We start from the raw sequence: 14,442 nt of genomic DNA, 5'->3' as shown, positions 1-14,442 counted from the left end.
TTTGATGGTTATTTAATCTTAAAAAGTTGGCTCGAATTGTCAGAAATATTTATGAAACGTTTGAATAACAATACAATTTCCACAATTCCCAATTGACAATGGTTTTTATTGTAAGACAAATTGCTTTTGTTTTTGTGTAAACTTTGCAAATTCGAAGTTGTGTTTTCCACTATGTATTTAATGCCAATTTGATTATTGCTAACTATTTTATGTATTTAATTGAAGGGACACTTTTAAATTTTGCTATCAATGAATCATTGAAATGTTTACTGTACTTTTACAATCGAGGATTTTTCTAACATTATCTGACGATTCTTATTCTTCATTTTCAGGTAATAAGGATGCAAATGAGAAAGTGCTGCTTTCGCAAGAGAGACATTGTAAAAAGGTATTCATGTTTCCCATTTCATTACTTTTCCATGTTTGCAAATCTTTGAACAAACATTTAACTTTATGTATCGTGTGTATGTTTGACTGTTCCTAAAGTAAATTCGCTAATGGATTTTGAGCGATGTCGGCTTAGATATTATCAAGATTCTACTTTTCTGATATCAGCCGGAAGCTTTTCAATTAACTTCAAGTTTTGGTAAAACTCACTAACGGAAATTGCAATTCAAGAAAGAGCCAATGACTCATCTATTACTCAATTTATAATACAGTCTTTTTACAGAAACTATTGTATGTTCTCTATTTTTTAACTCAACGTTCTTATTATTACTTTTAACAAGTTGTTAGGTACCTCTCCTACAAAACTCACTGATTTATTGTTAATTTAAATGATTTGCTTAAAACTTTCAAATAGTCCTTCGTCTCAATCATATTTTATTTCGTAGATTTGTTAGTTTTAGTCTTCTATATCTATTTTATCTGTTTGCTTGTACCTGTTGCTTTGCAGCTTTTGCAACTCGTTCTTTTTCTTAATTTTTTCTTGGTTGATTAGAACGCATAATTGAAGCGAAAATTTGTCAAAAGTAGCCATCAATAATTTATTTATTCAAAGCTGAGCAGGATTTGCACATGTACCTATTATTTAAGAAACATATTTTTGGTCTAATGCAATCCTTATAATGGATGCTGATCAAATATAACAACTAATATAATTCCAAACGCAGTTTTCGTAAGCTATTTTCGTAATTATTCGATCAATTTTTATAGAATTTTTTACATTTTTACATTGCGATATCTTTACAATAGTTTTAGTATGATCCCAGCAATTCTTAACAGCCTTTTAGAAACGGATTGTTTTTTAAAGTCTAATTTAAATGGAAAATCACACTTTGCCTATGCAGGAAACATTTATAAAACTATGTCAAACCCAATGTAAAAATCAAAATGAATAACTTAATATAAAACAGAACAATTAAACATAATATTATGCTAAATTAACGGTGGTGCTTTAATTATTGTTTTGGGCCCACTTTTGAAGTTTCAAGTTGGAAATATTTGAGTCTAAATGAAAACTCGTTAGATATAAGAAACCGATAGAAGCTGTAGATCACAGTACAATTTATTAATCGCGTTTTAATTTAATCTTATGGAATCGCATAATTTATATAAATATGTAATCAAAAGGAAATGTTTGATTAGGATAATTAAATCATCTGAACAAATCGCTGAACATTCGAATCTGTGATTCCCTTTACACAAGGTAGCCGAGAAGAAACAAGTAGTGTTTATAGCTGTAATAAAATAACCCCGAGCGACCTTAATCCCTTTCCGATCTAAATTCACTAACGGTTTACTTATTTGAATTACAGTTCGGTAGATTTCCCGGGTCGTTATGGCCGATTATCGGCTACTTTTCCAAATTTAATCGGCCATATCTAGTCGAAGCACCGATAAATTGAGGCCCTGGGACGGGTGTAATAGAGGTAGATCAGTGGATTCTTTATGGAGCCAAAAGGTGAAGATGGCTGTTAAATTTGATTTAGTCTGGCATTATCGGAATTTATGGATAGTTGCTTTGCATAACGGTGGATTTACATGAATTAAATGCAAAGTTTTGTAAAGCACCTACATTAGTTTTGCTTGTCGTGATTAATCTTATTGACCATTTCCGATAGTTCGTGGTATATTTGTCAATTGGGCAGATAAGTTTCAAATGAGTTGGTTATCATACAATTTATTACATTGAAAAGCTACTAAGATTGAGCTTGGAGCTCTTGAGCTTTGGTAATTTAGTTTTATGTCAGCAAAAATAGATCAACTTTCAACTAACATTGTTTGCTCTGTCTTCTTCTATTATTATTTGTTTATTTTAATAATTTAATTGCTGTTTGCTTCTCTTGTTCTTTTCATGTCTTTAAATAGGGATCCCTAAAATTATCTCCTGCAGTATAAATCGGTGTTCTTTGTCTACATATTGATATAACACTTTTATAGAAAAAAATATTATGACTTTTATTGGATTTATTTTCAACGGTCGATTAAAACTAATTCAAACCGTTACAGACATATCTTTCACTAGACGTTTTTTCATGCAGTTCTGGTTGCGTTGGAATAACTTCTTATATTCAGATTTCAACAGTATTATGCTCTAAATAAAAAAAAAATGGTTTTAGATAGTTTTTTTTCTAGTTTTGGTTGCAATTTCGGTGCTAATATCAGGGAGCGCTTAAGAAATTATCGTTAATTTTCATGAAAAATTTTAGATAATTCTGTCTACTTATTCAATAAATAACATTTACATTTACTGCGGAACCCATAAATAACATTTATTAATGGTAATAAATAATGTATATGAGATTTATTGGATAAGTCGATTTATATCCATTGTAATTTTTGGAATAATTTAACTTCCCTTATGGAATCATTAGATTACACGAGTGAACTATTTGGAAGTGAACTAAACATGCTGAAAAATTACCGGTGGTTTACATGAATGCTTGCAGCTCTGAATGTTATGTATTTTACATTCAATTAATCATCATAGCAATTAAATTTGTATCTAGTTGATTTTTATTATGCTGGCATTTTCTGATATCGAGCAAAAATAGCGACAAAACTGCTGAAGAAAATTTGCTGTTAAAAAATCTGTAAATGCATTTAAAAGCCATATTACTTAGTCCTGTTCACGCCAGGCTTTATTATACAGGGTAACGTCCCATACAACCTACTTGAGAATATAACGGCTTAAAGCGTGAGCCCTTCCAAACTGTAATAATGTTTGAGTAAGCCAATTAATTGCAATGGCTCTCAGGTCAAAATCTGTTTGCGATGCTCCAGCTTCTAGTAGGATTTTTGGACAACACATTTCTTAATTGAATTAATTTATTTCCTTTTCTTTTCAACTCAATTACTTGAAGTTGAATTAAGTCCAAATATGATTGTGCCTGGGAACGAATACATTTCAATGACACAATTCCACCACTGAAAGTTCCACCTCAGTTGGCGACAAAAGTTTTCCACTTAGCGAATGCATTTTCATGTGCTCAGTGCAATGCTTCATTTGCTTCTAAGTGATTGGGCTGGTTCATCATTCGCTTACTTATCAACGTATTTCGCATATAGTTAATGGTGGTATATTGTAGTCGTAATTTAAATTAAAATTGTAGGAGTTTAGCAAATTTGTTTGAGCCAGTTATTTGTTATTTGAAACAAATCATCAGAAATCTATACAAAGTGTTTCAAGGAAGTTTCATAAATTGTTTCTTTAACGAATTCGGTAACGTGCAGGGAAGCGCGTCATTGGCAGAAATTAACATTATTTTTTTGAAAAACATGCGTCTTCCCCAACTGTTGATCTCTGGAAAATTTCAGTATAATAGCTCTATGCGTTTTGAAGAAATTTACTACATATTTTGTATTTTCTAATAAAATTTAATAGTAAATAATACCCTGTACATCCAAGCATTCTTGGGCTATCGTTTATAAAGCAATCCAGGGTTTTTTCTAACTATTCAGTTAATTCTGATTGGTTTTATCTAACGGTGAAAGTTAAACTATGCTTAATAAAGCAATGCCTTTCGCAGTTGCGTTTTAATGAAAACCCAGGAAATTGAATTTTAAAATTATGTATTTTGCACTGTGAGCGTTGATCTAGAATTGCAAAACATAAACATTTATTGATCAGTTGTATTGCCTTTTTTCTACTCAATGCCTAGTAAATGGTTTTATTTTTTCGATTGCGACTTTTTAACAATTTGTATCGATATTGGAAAATCGAATAAAATGCCTGTAAAGTAAAAGTAAAAACAAATTCTGAAAAAAATTAAAAAAAAAAATCGAAAACGAAAAAAAATGCTTGACATTTCCGTTCGATATTCAAATCATTCATTGAACTTGACGAAGCAAGAGAGCTCGGTTTTTTTAAACGTTAAACGGTTTACACCATTTTACATTATTTTACACAATTTTAGACAATTTTAAACTCATTTAATCTGTTCGTGCTGTTATTTTATTTTAACTTATGGAGTTGATGATGCTCACAATGGTGTCAATTGTGCATTGACTGACGAGTGAGTTATTTTCCATATACTTTGTATCACCTATTAGTACACTAAGCGTTTTATTTTCTGTAATGTAGAGGATTAGAGGACTGAATAAGGCGAAAGCGCTAGGCTGAATGTACCTACCTTTGAAGGCTTAAAAATGACCGTTAATTACACACTTCAATACGAAAAAGACCCATTATTTGATAGAAGTAAAAAGAAGACCGAGGTATAATTGATTTTGTATAATTTAAAGAAACTCGTGACGTTGATTTGCGTTTTGTCGGATTTTTTGTAACAAAATCTCACGGGTGCAATCCCAGAGTAAAAACAAACGAGGGAGACAGCATTCAAATCGAGCTAGAATTTTACGAAAGAATGTCCCCAAAATGGGTTATTATTTTGGCACGGAATGCTGGTCGATGATTCTAAACTAGAAGGTTTAGAGGTTGTCAGAAAGTTAATTTAAATGTGAAAAAACAATTGCAACCATGTATAAATGTAATCTGAAAAAAATCTAAAATTTATGAACCATTATTGCTCAGTTTAACAAAACTCAAATGAAGTTTTATAAAACCAAAATGACTTTCTGATATTCTGGAGAATAGCATCTATCGAATTTTTAAGCTTTTAATCAAATACAAAAAATACATTTCCTCTCACAAAACGAAATCGAACAGGATAAGATCGGGAGACTCCGAGGGCCATTCATTGCTTCTCTTCTTTAAATTGATTCCGTTGGATAATTGTAAAAATGGGGCGGTACTTCCAGCTGTTGAAATTTCAGTAAATTTTGGCTCAGGTGTAATTAGCCAATCTCGTCCTCTTGAGTCGGTAGCTGATCAATTCTCAATCTTACAATATAATTTTTTTAAAACGCGTTTGATCCGAGTTACCATTAATCAAAACGTCCTATAATGCATCTTCAATGATTCCGGCCCACACATTCAGTTTTTGTTTAAAAGTATAAATATGGATCATCATCGTATAATTCCTGCTGAATTCGTATTTTATACGCTTGCATTTCTGTATAAATTTAAAACGTATTGAACTAATAGGGGTTAATGTGTTAAGCTGTGAATCTATGGTAGACATGACTTTCAATTTTGCCTCTCCTGGCATACTTTTACACAAGATTAGATCATTAGCAGATACGAACGTTAGAAAGAAAATTTTTGGAAGGACCTGTTTTTGTAAATTAAATGCGAACATTCAGTTTACAGTACGATTAAAAAAAAACTATTTATTTATATTAAAAATTATAAAAGCTGTACTTTTCACTTCTAACCTTATATTTCTTAGCTTTGTTAACAAGCTAAGCTGTTATCTTTTAAATTACAGTGTTATGCTATTAATTTTTTAACTACCAAGTTTTCATATCATACTTTTTGGTTCATCTTGTACAAGCAAAATTATTTTTAGGTCACAGTACCACAGTTTTGTATCAGCAGCAGAAATTCGAARCTGTAGTAATTTTTGAGTTTTCAAAAGCTAAGTTGAGGGTAATTGTTTATGTTTTTTATTTTATATTGTAGRACATAAATATTGTGATTGTTKTTAGTTTGAACTCACATCTCTTGTCTTCATGCCAAACTATGGGGATAGAGTTCAATCAATACTTAATGTAAATATATTTTATTGAATGKCTTGGGTCAATATTCTACACCACGAATAATAAGCTCGCCCATCAATTAAATTATTACAATCTTTCGATTTACTGAAATTCCATAAAGCTAATTTATTAACTTTGGAATGTATTTGGTAAATAATTCGATTTGAATATTTTTCTTTGTAAAATGAATACAAATTTTTCATTACGCCATGTTTAAATTGTGCATATATTTGGATTTATTCCCATATGCGAAAAATGTAATTTTGACAAATTAATATTTGCAAATATTTGAATATGTAACATGTTTAATGGAAATTGAAATGCTGAAATATGTATGTTTTATAAAACTGCCGCCTAAAGTTTGCAGCATTAAAATTAACACGACATATTTCATATAATTTATAGCGTGGGATTAATAATAATGTGCATTTTATTTTTCTGAAATTTTAAACACAATAACTTTACTAACTTTATTTAAAGTCTTTAAAAATTCTCAACGCTTAATTAACATTTCTGCTGAAAGCTCAAGCAGCTTGACGTTAAGCCTTTCAGTGACCCTATAAAATAATTATAATCCGTATAATGTTGTTGGTATAAACACAAGGAAGTGAACTATAATTCACTTAAATCAGATTGAAACTTTAACGAGTCTAACGGCAAACCCCTTGCAGCGCCAGCATTATTTGATTAAGTCAATCGGTGGATATTAATATTGTGTTGCAAAGTTTCTAATTAAAAATGGATACATCCTTGTCTATATCATATTGAACTCGTAACGTTCAGCCACTCMTTATGCAAACTCAAAGTCGTATAGCTCAACTTTTGAAATTATCCAACATTAACTGGTTTARTTAATATACGGCGCAAMCAAGTAGGTTGGAACAAACTTWACAGAGTGGCTCAAAAAACACATACCCTCAAAGTWGTTCACAATTCGCTCCAGATTTTAAACATTAAACGAAAAGTGGGTGCCTGTGAAAAACATTCAAAATTGACGTAGGAATGGTTGTAAGTTGCTGTTGAGTTATTATTTTGTATACCTATGCGAAAAACCGTAGCAGATATAGAAAATAGATGTGTTCCAGGATTTTGWTGTCAACAGTAAACCATTGAACTTTTACTGAACTTTTTTGACAACATTGTAAAACATAAATTTACTGGTGTGGAAAATTGCATATTTTTCTCAAAAATGAACTTGTTTTGGAAGGAACTGTAAAAAAGTATCCCTTTTTTGTAAATTTTATAGTTTTTTCGGCTTCTGAATGTTTATTAGTAAACATTTTTTTAGCTGGCACATAAATTTCAATCATTGACTCAAATATTAGCAGAAATAATTCTAACTTTAAAAATAATCGATGAACAAACACAAAATATTTGATGACAAATATTTTTAAAAGCTGCGCCCCGATTACAGCCCTGCAGCTTTGTTATTTTTAAGGTTTCGGAAAACTACTATTTATGTGAACTTTCCTCGTGCATAATCTCAGGCTATTTTTTTTGGGTGCATTTCCACTATATTGCTGTATATTCAAAAAAAAAATGCGTATCAATAAATATTTTAATAGGCAAGTAGATTACTTCGTTTGGAATACGAAATGAGTCGATTTTMTAGAAAAGTAAAAATTAATTAATTTTGYAAATGACTCAATATGCGGTTCTTATTGGCASGAAGAGAGCGAGCGAATGAGCTCATAATCTGAACCTTTTCGAGCCCAGATCGTAGCRAATTTCGAGATATTTTAAACTTCACCATCTCATTATGCCCAAATTGCTTTTCAAGTGCCTGAGATATGTATATGGGGGAATTTGTTGRGTCAAAAGRAGTCATGACATGGGAAAGTGCGATTTACATGTATTTTAATAGTTAGGTATAGATTTTGCGGAATTGTTGCGTTCCAGAATTGTAATTGCCCAAGTGATAACTGTAACAACGATTTAAGAAACTCACTGCGTTTTTCAATCTGCATTTGCAAATTTAAACCAAAAACTGGAATGTGCTCCTGTATGTTTCATGTCATGTAAGGGTTATCGCAAAATTTCCCTATAGTTATATGGCCACTTATGCCGACTATTCTTATAAAATAAGACGTAGTATCATATCTGCTAGGATCAGCATAATTTAACCATCAAAGAAGCCACAGCAGAAACGAGAATTCAGTCTCAGATAGTCTACAGTCAATCTAAGGGCCGGTTGCACAATCCAAGTTTACTGACAGTTCAGCGGTGAACGTGGTTCAACGTAAATTTTCGGTTGTCCCAGTTGCATTCAAGCCTGAACGGCAGATCAAATCCCAGTTCAGCTGAACGACTGAAATCGGCAAAATATTTTCTTCTTTCGACGTAAAATTCGTAGACCGGGCGGATTTCGCAATGGCTTCCATAATTAAAATGTTTCACTGAATCTACTGAACTAAAGAAAAATATATTTTAATGCTTCAATCAATTCAGTATCAGACCATGTGGATGTGGTTGTGGTGTTCAAATATGCTGGACTGACAACATAGTTGCCAATCAAAGAAAACCAAATATACCACATTTTACCGACATTGGGAAGTGCCAACCCTAGGAAAAAATTGAATAGTCGAGTTCAACTGAACCGAGCTCGGATCGGCGTGGTACAACCCGTGAAAATTGAACTCCGGTCCGTTGATCTTGCTTTTGTGCAACCGGGCCTTAGTCAGTCTGAAGACAGTCTTAAGATATACGAGTCCTAAGTAGTTAAGGTTCAGTTGGAACTAAAGTCTATTGTTTGTATTAATTTGGAAATAAATCGTTTTTAAAAAGCAAACTTTCAAATTAATCAATAACGTTTTATGTATGTGCTCAAATTATATTTAGGTTATTGGTGAAAAACACATATGTTTCTGCAGCCTCAGGTAAATGCAGAGGGTTTTTTTAAGAAAGGACTATTAAAGACATGGACATTTCAAAAACTGGCGGCGGAGGTATTCATATTAACTAAGGGTGATAAAACTCCTACTAATTTTTTGTAATATCTAAATCATAAAATGAAAAATCGTATAGATTCGAAATTCTTCTTGGGAGTTTTTTTTTGGTAAAAATCGTATCGGCAAGCAAGCACTAATTTGTTGAAAAGCTCCTTAGCGTTACCTCGTGTTTGTGATTAGTTCTTCCATTACGCTCTTCAAAACCTAAATGTAAAACAATGAGGAAAATACATAAAGTTCACATATCTTGTGCATTTTGGTCGAATCTAGAATATCCGAATTCGCGAAATCCACGGCGTGTTCTTTATTACAAGCGCATTGATACTTAGAAGAATGTGATAGTGAAGTATTCACTTCAAAGGTGCTAATGAATAAAACTCAAGATACGCAGATATTTACATCATTGCTTTGGGTACTTAACTGAAAAACTGAATTTAAAAACTCTGAGTTTTTCCCGGCCGATTAAAGGAGAAACAAATTTATAATTAGTAAAACGGTCCTATTATTTTAAATCGTATTTTAATCTTTTCTATTAGCTTTGTTGATTTACGCAGAAAACAGCAGGTAATTTTTGTATGAGCAGTGTGTCTTGTACGATTTTTTCTGTACTTTCTACATCCCTAGAGTCCAGAGGAATAATGGAAAAACCCAAACATTTTTTTTAAAGAAATAAACGGATTCTATCATCACCTAGTCGGTATGAAAAATCGAAAATTGATCGCATATTTTTAATCCTTAAACACACATCTAAATATCTAATTTACATGCGAATTGAAAACTTGGCAAACAACTTTTACTCCCTTGAAAAACGGGAACTTGAACTTGGAACTTGAACTTTTCTTTTTCCACACACAAAACTAAATCAAAATTGAATATAATTTAATGTCTGTAGACTACAAAAGTGATTTTTACTGAAAACAAACGACAGTAACCAACCCATTTGAATTTGTCTATGGAAACCAAAAGTATTTCTTACGTTATCGACATTTTCTGTTGCAAGATGAAAATCTGGCTCACCCCCTGTACAGAGTAGATTCGAATAATACATTTGTATCACATTTAAAGAGCACAATGTTGTTACCCAAGTAAAATTTACACCCACCAGGCAGGATATTGAAAAGTCCATTAAAAACTACATTTAGACCAGACAAGAATAGGTTGAAAGGATGCTTTTAAATGAAGACTGATATAGAAAGTGTGTGCAAAACGATGCAACAGCACAAACTGGAAACACGTTTCCTCATTACATTAAAAGCGACAGAAACTTGCCATATTAACCAAGCCATAAAACGTAAGTTTCAGGAACTTTAAACGAAACAACAAAGCTTACTAGATTTAATTGCTGACAGTCTAAAATAACTATCATCAATAACTCGGAGCTCTAACATCAATATATTAGCGTTGCAGTTGTACGGGTAATTAATGCGTCTATTGCCAGAAGCACTCCTTGGCGAATATCCGAATATTGCAAATTTCAATCAAACAAGTGGATCGATATTAGTAACCAATAGTTATTATTCAAAGCGGTTTTACCGTCATTATGGAGCATAATTCGGTGAGCCATTGGTGTTAGTGGTGCAATATAATGAGTGATGTTATAATATCAATTTAGAATGCCACACCTTATCTAAATCAATGACAATACATTATTATTAAAATAATGAATGAATACATGTACACATTTATGGGGATGTTCAATATTCTCTTAGAAAAACAAGGTTCATTCAAGTGTTACTATGCCCTTTACGACTGCTTACATCAAACACAGTAATGTGTTTTTTTATTTTTTTCCGACAATGGAGGCATATAAAGAACCCACGAAAAGTTCTTTTACATATAATATATTGTTTTAAGCTGCTTCTGCTTTCTACTTTGCAGGGCATATTGCTCTGTTCGACTTCCATTGATATTTTAATATACAAGTCACGCGATCTGGAAATTGAAGATATATTCAGCATTGTGAAGATGAAATGGCTATGGGTTGATTTACATCATGTAAATTAGAATGATACTAAAGGCCTTATTAAAGCAGGTGAAAACGAATTGATAAAACCGTCTTTTGTCATAAAATTTAGCTGATTAAATTGGATATTTGAATACATCTATGACTTAGTAGATAACACCTTATTTATATGTGCGTGTGTAATGCACCTTAACCCTCTATAAGCGTGCGTGATAATTTTAACGAATTACTGAAAATAAGTTTTATGTAAAGTATACTTTGTCTATTAGTCTATTATATCAGACTGTTATGTGCTAAAACCCATCTGGCTCTCTATAAGTGCATTTTGCCATAATGCAGTAACATTTCTTGCATACTGAACTAGTTAATTGTGATCATTATTTATCAAACTATTTTGATGTTATAACATTTTGAATTCATCTATAGTTAGTTTAAAGAAAAATGTTTAAAACCAATGTAGAGCAAGGAAGAAAATTATTTGTAAAAGGATTGAAGTTGTAACATAATCTTGCGGAAGAGTAATTGGAAAACAGCTGAAACTTTTCAGGAAATTTGGAGAAAATTGGAGAAAAGCCAAGCCGACAAGTTTTTTTACATACCTACATAAAAAAAATCCGTTTTTCTACAATATTTCCGTTGGCGCAACAATTAGTTATTGGAGATTAACGTGACAATTATTCCCACTATACTGACTTATTTATCACTTTTGGTGGGAGAATTTAAAAACTGAAGACTTTTCTGAAACATTTATTGGATTTAGTTAACGTTCTAAGAGTTTTGAGGAACATTTTACTTCTACAGGGTGAGTGAGCGGAGCGAAAACATTCTCTTCGATCGGTCAGAAATAGGGACTAAAAAAACGTTCATATAAAAGTGATGTGGTTGTCGCCAAAGTATTTGTTTTCGTTACTTTGAACTATACAGGGTAGCTCAAAATAAAGTTATGACAATCAAGTTAATTTTTTTAATTGAACAGTTTGCTTTTTAATTCAGATTCAGGTTCTATATTGAATTCGAAGTATTTTATGTAGAACATACTATGTGAATTAATTCAATAGTTTTGGAGATAACGACATTTAAATATGGGAACGCAACAAAAGTAATCTTTTTTATTATTTTTTTAAATAAAATAAACGATATAATTTGAGAGCAGAGCTAAACAAAAAACGGAACATTTGCTTTAATATTCCTTTTCAATTATATCACTTATTAAAATTATTATTAAATAAAAAAAATGATCATAGAGTTTACTTTTGTTGCGTTCCCATATTTTAAACGCTGCTATGTCCTAAACTATTGAATTCAATCACATAGTATGTTATACAAAAAATACTTTGAATTCAATATAGAACATAATTCTGGATCAAAAAGTAGGCTATTCCATTAAAAAAAATTAAAATAATTTTCATATCGTTTATTTCATATAACCTTTCGGCGAGACAACAGCGCCATCATCAGATTTAAAATTCAACACAAGCCCATAATTGGGAAACATTAGATTTCTTTAGGTCTTGACTGTCTTGAAACCTCACATTTACTTTTATGATAAACATTTTTTTTCATAAAGTTGACTGTCATAATTTTATTTTGAGCTACCCTGCATTCTCAAAGTAACAGAAACCGGTTATTTCGGGGGTCTCGCTTACTCGGACTCACCCTGTATACAAAATTCATTCAGATTTGAGCAAGCATGTTCCCTATAACAATTTGCATATGAATTATTTGCTCCCGAAAGTGTGAAGATGTTTTAGAATCCCACTACCACCACTGAAACCAAACTACCACAGAAAAAACACTAATAACAGAACTATATTAATAATAGTTCGGCTAAATGCGATAAATTAAGAAAGCAAAATTCGCAATTATTTTAACAAAGGTAACAATATAATTACATGCTGTAGGGTTGTGGCATATATTCCAAACTCAAATTACTTTTGCCCTGGCAAATATGAGCGCTATTTCGAGAAAAATATGTTAACTTTCGGGTCCGAGTTTATGTTTTGTATTTGTATCGAGGTGACATAAACAATTACTTATTGACACTTTCCGTTACATAAAAGAGGACTATTTAAACTACTCATATTTTAATGGATAAACCAAATTCGATAGGCTAAACATCGAGATTTTGACAATAATCCCTTTGTTATCATTAGTATAATCCTAAATTCGTTTCACAGCTTATAGAAAAATAAATAAAGCTATATGCAGACCCCATCTAAAGTGGTGCTAAAACGACGGCTGCGCCTTCAACATACGTTTGGTAGTAAAATTTAAATTTACCGGCTGCAAGTAATAACTGATAAAATCCAAGTTTCAGACAGTTTAGGCATAGACGAAATTTTTTGCTGTTGGACATTAAAGTCGCAATTATTAGTACCAAATTGTCGAATTTACAGCTTTTTGTAATACATTAAAAAAACCAAATAACCAATTTAATCCAGCAAGTTAATTAACAAAAATTGCATTGCATATTTGTTAGCAATTGCAACTGTGCCACTTGAAACTGTTTTCAGTAAACCACGCCGTTTGGATATTGAAGTATCAAATATTTCCACCACACTGATATGTTTATCACTTTTATCCCCAAAACTTGTTAAACAAAATACAGATTTAGTCAACAGTGCAGTTTTAAAGGCATCGTCTTTTTGTCTAGGTTTGCTCCCTTGCCAAAATTTCCTATTACACTGAGAAATTTACTGAGAAATATTTTGACAAATTAATTCCACGAAGCGAATCATCGTCGTCAATGAATATAAAAACATAACTGAACAATGTTTTAATTTGTTCCAGTACATGTTAAGCACTCAACGATTGCAGCATAAGCATAACATTTATCTTGTTGGTGTAAAGGCATTTTTGTTCCATTAATTTGCAGCTAAATTTTCAGTTGTAAATATGAGTTGTAGGATCATTTGTAAGGTTTTTGGCATTCATTTCTCAAAGATAGTAGAGTAAGTAGTAACAATTGTTTCCACCTCGTTTGAAAATCTAACCCATGCGAGGACAAGTTTGAATGTCGAAAATGTCTGGCAAACTGAGTTCACTTTGAACAGAAATAATGAAGCAAGTGTAAATTTCAACTAATGCACATTTTTTTTCACTAAGCACTGAAAGCCTCAACAATATATTTTAATTGCTCTTAAATGGTACTGTCCATTAATATCAATGCACTTCCATTAAATTACTGTAAACAGCTCGGAACTTTTAACAGCAGCAATTAAGCGGGTATAAACTAAATTTTTAATTGCCATGCTAAAAGATTATACCCCTTACTCAAGGAGTTAAGACCTAATTAGGATTTATGATCGAAATCGTTAAGGCACACGGAAATTATAGCTTTTTTTACTTTAAGAACAGCTGGAAATTTCAAGTAAAACATGCAGTTCTTTGCTGATTAAATGTAGTTAAAGCGAACTTTGTGGAAGAATTTGTATATTTATAAATTTAAGAGTGCAAAAACAAATTAACTTGTTTAATGATTTCTTTAGT

This window comes from Dendroctonus ponderosae, unplaced genomic scaffold (assembly GCF_020466585.1).
Source record: "Dendroctonus ponderosae isolate FM_Combo_2020 unplaced genomic scaffold, Dpon_F_20191213v2 Dpon_F_20191213_20, whole genome shotgun sequence".
NCBI lineage: Eukaryota > Metazoa > Arthropoda > Insecta > Coleoptera > Curculionidae > Dendroctonus > Dendroctonus ponderosae.
The sequence above is the reverse complement of the archived record's forward strand: the minus strand, read 5'-3'. Positions refer to the sequence as shown.